Raw genomic sequence first — 9,275 nt, forward strand, 5'->3', positions numbered from 1 at the left:
GCCTGTACTTTCTTTTCTTGTAATGTCCTATTTATCTTTGGTATCAGGATAAAGCTGGCCTCATAAAATGAGTTTGGAAGTGTTCCCTTCTCTTCAATTTAAGAAGTGAACATTAAGCTATAAAACAAGTTGAATTATGTCCACCAAATGGTATATTAAAGTCCTTATCTCCAGTGCCTGTGAACATTTGGAAATAGGGCTTTTGCAGATGTAATCAGGTTAAGATGAAGTCATCAGGGTGGGCCCTAATCCAGTAAGACTAGCACTTATCATTAGAAGAAGAGACAGAAACACAGAGAATACTGTTTAATGACAGACAGGGGCTAGAGTGATACAGCTACAAGCCCGGGAACACCAAGGATTGACAGCCACCACCAGAAGCTAGAAAGGGGAAAAGAAAGCTTCTGCTCACCGGGCGCCTGGGTGGCATAGCGGTTAAGTGTCTGCCTTCGGCTCAGGGCGTGATCCCAGCGTTCTGGGATCGAGCCCCACATCAGGCTCTTCTGCTATGAGCCTGCTTTCTTCCTCTCCCACTCCCCCTGCTTGTGTTCCCTCTCTCGCTGGCTGTCTCTATCTCTGTCAAATAAATAAAAAATCTTTAAAAAAAAAAAAAAAAGAAGGCTTCTGCTCAGAGCCCTTTAAAGAAACCCACTCTGCCAAACCTTGATTTTGGACTTCTAAGCCTCCAGAGCTGTGAGAGAATAAATTTCTATTATTTTATGCCATCCAGTTGGTTGTACTTCATTACAGCAGCCCTAGAAAACTAATATAATAGCTGATAAAGCCATGAGACTTCTTTGTTCTTTTACACTTACTGGATTTTGTTTTGGCTTAAAATAGAATATTATATAGATTTTTAAAACAACATAGAAGTACTACACAAAGAAAATTAGAAATATCCATAATCCTACAGAAGTGTAGAACTGTTGCTAATAAAGCTATGGAAATATATTCTGGCCTACCCATTAAACTGTAAAGTACAATTTCATTTTTTTTTAAAGTTTATTTATTTATTTGACAGAGATAGAGACAGCCAACGAGAGAGGGAACACAAGCAGGGGGAGTAGGAGAGGAAGAAACAGGCTCATAGCAGTGGAGCCTGATGTGGGGCTCGATCCCATAATGCCGGGATCACGCCCTGAGCCGAAGGCAGACGCTTAACCGGTGTGCCACCCAGGCGCCCCAGTAAAATTTCATTTTAACATCTTTTCATTAATAAGAAATAGAGCAACTCAAGGATACACTGAAGACTTTTTACAGATATACTACAACAGTTCATCTAACTAGTAAAAGTATTTAAGGTTTCATTTTTGATAACTAGATAACAAAGTAAAGATGCATAGCAAGTTGAAGTAACTAAAAATCTAATTCATTATAGAAGTATCTTTCACTTTTATAAGTTGAAGGATTAGAATAAAGAAGATATAATTGCAGAATAAATGTCCTTTGACATACAAAACCACTGTTACTCTACAAATGGAGGTATTAGAGAAGGGTGTACCAGAAAATTTATAAAACAAAGACAGAAAATGAGATTAAAGTAGTAAGAAAATACTGTACCGCCAAGAACAAAACCAGCAAATTTTAAGTAATTTTCAATGTTCTGCACTTTTTTGCTCGATTTCTTTTTGTCCAAAAAAGAACTATGTTTACCTCTTATGGCTTTTACCTACTCCCTAGTTCCCACTGGTAGCTAGAGAAAGACATGGGTTCAAGTGTATCCAGAATATAGAGTAGGAACATTAAGGACAATGGATTATAGCAATCTTCTTTAGGATATCATCTCCAGAAGAGAATTACACCAAAGCAGGCATAACCTAACTTTTCTTTGTCTTGACAAAGCCCAAAACTGAACTCTTGCTTTATCTATACCTTCCTTCCCCATCTCAGTTGATCGTAACTTTGTCTTTCCAGTGGCTCAGAACAAATATCTTGGAATGATCTTTCACTCTTCTTTCTCACATATCTCTGTTAGAATGTGACCAATTCTCACCACCTCCACTTCTACTATTCTCGTCTTACCCATCTTCAAATCTTGCCTGGATTGCTAGAATAGCCTCTTAATTGTCTCCTAGCTTCTGCCCTTACCCTTCAAAATCTATCCTCAAGAATAGACAAAAAGATACTTCTAAAATAAAATCATAATGTCTTCCCTCTCCTTATAACCTTTCTTTTTTTTTTTTTAAAGATTTTATTTATTTATTTGACAGAGAGAGACAGCAAGTGAGAGAGGGAACACAAGCAGGGGGAGTGGGAGAGGAAGAAGCAGGCTCCTAGCAGAGGAGCCTGATGTGGGGCTCGATCCCAGAACGCCAGGATGACACCCTGAGCCGAAGGCAGACGCTTAACGACTGCGACACCCAGGCGCCCCAATCCTTATAACCTTTCAATGGGTCTTTATTACATTCAGATTAAAACCCAGAAAGTCTTTATAATGGCCTGCAAGGCCCTGTACTGTCTGCCAAAGTAAAAACCATCTTCTGACAGCACTTGAGACCAGATGCGTTTTTCCACAAGCCATTCTCCAATTCTCAGTGGACACCAAGAGGGTGTCCTACAATTTCACTCCATTTTGACACTATCTACCTGAAGTTAGTGTTAGATCCCAAGTCAAGGGCTCAGTCCCACAAGACCATCCCTCCCACTTCAGACACTGATCGCATGACCCACATGTCCCACGTTGTCACTTGTACTTCTGGTCAATCGCCTATAATTTGGGGGTTGCCACAATCTTTTCCATGGATGATTAATTTGATAGCACGGCTCACAGAACTCAGCTTACTGACTAGACTTTGGGTTTATTATAAAAATATACTAAGAAACAGCCAGATGGAAGAGATGCGTAGGGCAAAGAATGTGGGAGGGGACATGGAGTGTCCATGCCCTCTCCAGACATATCACCCTCTCAGCATCTCCACGTGTACACAAACCCAAAAGCTTTCCAAATGCCTTCAGTTAGGACTTTTTTTTAAAGATTGTATTTATTTATTTGACAGAGAGGGAGAGAGAGAGTGCGCACAAGCAGGGGTAGCAGCAGGTAGAGGGAGAGGGAGAAGCAGGCTTCCTGCTGAGCAAGGAGCCTGGCATGGGGCTCAATCCCAGGACCCTCAGGTCATGACTTGGGCTGGAAGGCAGACACATAACAGACCAGGAGCACCCAGTTAGGATTCTTTTTGGAGGATTCATTACATAGGCACAACTGATTAAATCACTGGCCGTTAGTGATTAGCTCAACCTCCACCACACTCTTCCCAGGATGTGGAGGAAGGTGGGCAAGCCAAAAGTTCAATTCCTCTAATCACAGTTGGTTCCCCTGGCAACCAGCCCCCATCCAGGAACCCCCAACAGCAGTCATCTCATTAGCATGCAAAAAAAATCACTTCCAGAGATGCTCCAAGGGTTTTAGGAGCTGAATGTCAAGAAATGGGGCCAGAGTCCAAATATAAATTTCTTACTGTGTCACACCTGTCCATACCCTCATCTTCATCTCTAACTACTTTCCCTTTTTATTTTCTCTATTGCCATTGTATCAGCCTCCTTCTTATTTCTGAATACACTGTGCAAACACCTGCTTTAAAGTCCCTACTCTGGCTATTCTTCTGCCTGGAATATACTTCCCCTTGATGCACACATGGTGTCTCCCTGGCTCCCTTCATGACTGCTTTCTTCAAAAATCACCTTCTAAATGAGGCCTATATTGATTTAAATTTGCAATCCATCACAACCTCCACCCCACACTCCCAATCCCCCTTACCATGCTCTACCTTTTCTTTTCTACTTGTCATCACCATCTTATACGCTATATAATTGACTTATTAGGATTATTATTGTTTCTCCTCCCAATCATCTTAGAATGTAAAGTGAATCCCAGACATGTAAACCAGTACCCAATACACGGTAAGTACTCATTAAATACTTATTGAAGGAAGTTCAGGAAGTAAAGTGAGACCTTAATGAACAAATTAGTGTTCCTAACAAAGATGACCTAGGCAATCAGAGTTCAGGACATTTTCCTACCATCTGGCAGCTAGGTTAAGGAGGTAGGATTATTTCAGGCCCGTACAGCATATTATACAGAAGGAAAAATCTTTTAGGGTTCAAACAGCCTGCTTGCCTAAAAACAGGGAAGGCCACCATGAGAGGGACAAGAGTTTATTATGCAGGCTAAGAAGTTTCGAAGATGCCAAGGCATAAAGTGTCTGGTGGACAAAGAATGCCCTGATAGGTTCTTGACAAGGACGGAATCTATGGTCTGATACTGACCTCATGTGCCCCACAATTATTTCTTCCACCTCTGATAAAGTTTCCAGTGGCACAGAACATTACTCAACTATTCAATCATTAAAATTATATCAGTTACATAATCTATAATCATAATTACATAAAAGGTCATAGTTATAAGTATAATAAACCACGTATAAAATACCTAATATATGCCCAAAATATAGCAGGCATTCAGTAAATGTAAGCTAATTATAATGATAGCAACAACACTATCTTTGAAGTAAAATTATTTTTAATAATATAAACAAACATTTGAATAGAAAGGAAAAGCTGTATCATGATATTTTATATCTCATTTTGCTATCTTTCTCCATTTCCTTAAACTGATTTATCAATCTTGACTATAGCCTTATTAGATCAGATATATTGTACAATAAAGTATCAATTTCTAAACTGTAATATCTGTTAATAAGTCATTCTTAGTAGAATATAAGCGATTTCATTTTCAGAGATATCCTAATTTAAGAAAATTAGACATGAAAAATTCTAATTTATAAGAAAATGTTTGGGAATGCTTCACTTTACAAGTGGATTCATCACAGTATTATTTCAAGCATTCATTTACAAACTTTTGGACTAGAGAAGGAGAAACTGAGGTAAAACATTAGAAGGCAGTGCATCAGAAATCAGTGGAAAGTAACTCTGAAATAACAATGTAAACAACAGAGATTAAACTTAGAAAAATTCAACCTATGTACCATTTTTCAGGAAAATAACTACAAACTTCCTTAATGACAATTTTTTTTCATAAATAACATGATCTACCCAGCCATAAAAAAATAACTGGAGTACCCAAAACATACCTGGACATTACTCTCATCCTGTCTCTGGGTCTCCTAGAAAGCTCCTCCGCCTGCCTACCATTCTTTGTGCTGTCCATATGGTACTCTCCTTATACTTAAGATGACAGTACATATACCACCATTTCCAGATACCCTTATTCTGTCTTCCTTCTACAGGAACACAGTACAGATCTCTGTACGACATAGATCAAAGTACAGTGGTAACACAAAAATGAAGTGATAATCTATTGTCTTTTGATGGATTAGAAAATACTTCACAGGTGTGGTATGGATGACTGGGAAGTTGAAAGGGGAATGGGAAGAGAAGCAGCATCTTGTAAAGGCAAGGGTATAAGAAAAAAAGACTACTTTATCTTTGGAAACTCAGTTCAGTTGGGGGAGGATTGGGAACAGCCAGAGATAAGGCTGTGAAAAGGAAGAACTCAAATTTTTGACTAATGTTGTCTTATTAATTTTTTAATCTCTGGCGTCTAGCATAACAATAGATCGATAAATGTTCATTGAATAAATCTGCTGAATCAGAAAATCACAAAATAAGTAAAAAAGTTTCCAAATTCCAAAGGAACAGTATTTCTTCAAACTGCTTTTTGCAGGTCAATATTTACAAAATAGAAGTAAATAGAAGTTACATTTACAAAATGTATTCAAAAATGCAAAACTGATTAAAAAATACCATGACAGCTCAGATAACTGAAATGACAGCTAAGATACTGAAATATGGTTTACATTGCATAATATTTTATTTTCTGATGAATTACAAATATGAATATATGCAGCAACTTTTCTGAAGCGACTTATCTAAAACAAAAATTCTTCAACTAGATGCAATGGTTTGTAGCATTTTGTGAATGTCAGAGACACTTTTGGTGGCCCTATGGGCCTATGGNCTTATCTAAAACAAAAATTCTTCAACTAGATGCAATGGTTTGTAGCATTTTGTGAATGTCAGAGACACTTTTGGTGGCCCAATGGGCCTATGGGCCTATGGGCTCCTTGGAATGATGTTTGTAAATGCATAAAATAAATTTCATAGGATTGAAAGAAAGAAAAAATTCATAAGATCACAAAGAAAACCAATTATACTATAATTTAGTTCTAACCATAGACCACAGTTCTAATCATGGACCCTACTTTAAGAACTCCTGATAGAGGATATGGGTAACTTGGAAAAGCAAGACTAGATACTTTTTTTTTTTTTTTAAGATTTTATTTATTTATTCAACAGAGATAGAGACAGCCAGCGAGAGAGGGAACACAAGCAGGGGGAGTGGGAGAGGAAGAAGCAGGCTCATAGCAGAGGAGCCTGACGTGGGGCTCGATCCTGTAACGGCGGGATCACGCCCTGAGCCGAAGGCAGACGCTTAACCGCTGTGCCACTCAGGCGCCCCAAGACTAGATACTTCTTACCTAGTCTACAGATAGGTAGATACATAGATACAAAAATATAATATTCCCAATATCTTAAAAGAAATTCATAATAACTTGCCAAGATTAGGATATCATATGAAGTTATTTAAAGTTTAAATAACCTTTGAAGATTGTATCTGTGGTAGAACAGGCTGCATCCATTTCTTGTTCATACTATGTGCAACTTTTGTTGATGCAGAATTTTCTAAAATTATTATACCACATCTGTACAAAATTAATAATAATATACTAATGCTACATTTGTATCGTCACAAATCTCTGCCTAGTTTTCCAAAGATGACATAAATTAGCACACTTCTTCCCTTAATCGAAGAGCTCATGAGAACCAGTAGGCTAGACTGACAATTTTTTGGGCCCTAGCATACTTAGCACACTCTGTATTCAAAATACTTTCAGATCCACTACATGAACGACCTTGCTGTAGGTTGTCTTTGGGGTCTATAATTAAGAAACAACTTATAGTTAAAGCTGTCAAATAACAAGATCTACTAAGTATTGTAATAAGTAAATGTCTTTGTAGGATAGCTTAATCTACCACTTTATAGATCTCAAACATACTTTTGGAAAATTGTAAGGTAAAGCAACATCCTCCCTAGCATGGTAGGTGAGTGAATTCCAAACAGTTTCAACAGGAAAAATAACCCTGATTTTGACTTCTTAATGTGTACATCACCTTAAAATAAACCAAAATTTTCATTTTTTAAACTCTGTTTTGCTAAAAGAAGCTTCTAAACTATAATTCCAAAATTATGTTTCTGGACACTACAGTTTAAAAGAAACATCTGACATTAAATAATATAAAAGACCTTGAATCACAGTACATACTAAAATATAAGAGTTTTTGAAAAGAGATTTTCTTTTTTAAGGAAAAGAACAAACTAGGTGGAAAAGGGTACCCCTTCTGACATTAAAATAGCTATCTTTTAAAAAACTACTTGTATCTTCTAGAGAAAATAATATTAATGGAGTGACTATTAGTGCTAAGTTCCATGAACACTGTGCATTTGTAAAAAGTTTTTAAATTAACAGAGGAAAAAAAGGTCTGTTCTTGGTCACTTATTTTTACACTGTAGTTAAAAATACACATAACTACCAACGAGTTTAATTTATGAACAAATTTAAATAAATCGCTTTCATGGTTTATCACCACTAATCATGAACCTAGGCAAATTGTCCAAAAAGCTCATTTTAAGAGCCTCTAAAATGTAAAACAAAAACAAAACTGTATTTTTTTCCAGACTATAATTAACTCTTATCTACAATGAGTGTGTCTATTTGGAATTCTTATGACAATGGTAGGTAAATCCTAAATTACTTTTGCAAAATAAGTTTTTGGTTTGTTTTTTTTTTTTTAATTTCTCTTTCACAGGTTGAAGGAGCTTTGCCTAGGCCATAATCAGAAAACTGAAAATAGAAAATTAAACTAACAAACAAGTATCAATTTAGCCAAAAGTACATTCAATCAGAATTTTGTGTTAGCACTTGCTACACCTTTTAAACACTGAGAATTAGCAATGCTTTTCTTTAAAGAACAGGATTAAAAATGAATCAGATCCTAATCACAAAGAACTTCCTAAGTTTAAAAATCCCTCACAAACAGCCTTGAAAATCCCATGCAAAAATACATATATTTTTCCGGATAAGGAAACATTTTGGCATACTCTTTTGTCTAACAAATAAAGCCTTGCAGTACATTTTGCAAGCATTAATCAGACTTTGCACTGATATAGAAAACCCTGTAGCAGGATAACAAAACCTCAGAACACGCTCAGATTGCAGGCTTTAGAAAGCCTCCCTAGTACACCTGTACAAGTACTTCCTGTTCTCCGACGATGTTTAAAAGTAGTTTGATAAACGCCGTATAAGTCGCCGTTTAGAAGCTAAACATTAACTTTATAAATTACTACTACCATCCAGAAATCACCAGCCCAAAGATTCTCACGAATCCAGTCATCTCTCTGCTCCAAGGAGTGCAACATAACTATCCGGAACCCTTTAAAAAGCTGCTGCTCGGGCGTGGCAGTGGCTGCTCCGCAAGTGAGGGGCCAAGTAAGCGTAATATTCAGAATCCCAGCGACCCAGCTGGACTCCAGGTTCTGCCTCGTGTCCGCCCTCAAACACAGCAGCAATGAACAACCACGACCCAGTAAATACAGCACCTCCTCCTGCCTCCCGCGCGCCTCCCGCCTGGCCAGACGCATCTCCTCCAGGGCCGGGACCGGGCGGGGAGGAGGCGGGAAGGCTGCGTGACCTCGGGTGCCTGAACCCCGGGAAAGAGTCCGCGGAGCGGGGGCGAAGGATCTCGCAGGGCTGCTAGGGGAGAAACAAGGTCTGGCGTTGGAACGGGGGTCTCCGGCTCAGGCCCGGGGCGGGGGTCGCAGGTCGCTGGATCTCTACAGGGACTAGTTTCCGAGACTTACCTTGAGCTCTGCCCTCCTAACCAGAGGGAGAGTGCGGTCCAGGTAAAGAAATATGGGCCTTCCACTTCCACAGGACTAACCACCCGCTGGCCCAGCTCCGCCTCACACCAACACCCGTCGGACACTAACAGCTGCCACCGTAGCCGAGGCTCACCGGGAACTGAAGCAGAGGCGTCTGCTCTCGCCGCCCAGAGCTCGACCCTGCGCGCGGAGCATGCGCACACACGCCAACACCCAAGGGCCACTCAGGCCAGTGACACCTGCGATCAACAGGTCCCGGGAGACCCGCCCCACTCTCCGCCCGCCCCGCCTCCCCGGGAAAGGCCCCGCCTTCACGCTC

The 9,275-nt window shown here is 39.4% G+C and overlaps 1 protein-coding gene across 5 annotated transcripts in view; it reads right to left on the bottom strand.

Annotated features, from left to right (window-relative positions):
- The window catches only part of USP53 (ubiquitin specific peptidase 53), a 63,433-nt gene extending 54,260 nt beyond the window's left edge, over positions 1-9,173 (bottom strand). For 2 of the 5 annotated variants that reach the window (XM_011235671.3, XM_019808691.2), the window contains exon 1: positions 8,936-9,171. The gene's annotated coding sequence lies outside the window, so the exon portion shown is untranslated. Of the gene's footprint in view, positions 1-8,935 lie in introns of all 5 variants that reach the window. The other 3 variants (XM_034671295.1, XM_034671294.1, XM_019808692.2) reach the window with 2 other exon arrangements.
- Between the last annotated feature and the right edge of the window lie 102 nt (positions 9,174-9,275).

Source organism: Ailuropoda melanoleuca, chromosome 11 (assembly GCF_002007445.2).
Source record: "Ailuropoda melanoleuca isolate Jingjing chromosome 11, ASM200744v2, whole genome shotgun sequence".
NCBI lineage: Eukaryota > Metazoa > Chordata > Mammalia > Carnivora > Ursidae > Ailuropoda > Ailuropoda melanoleuca.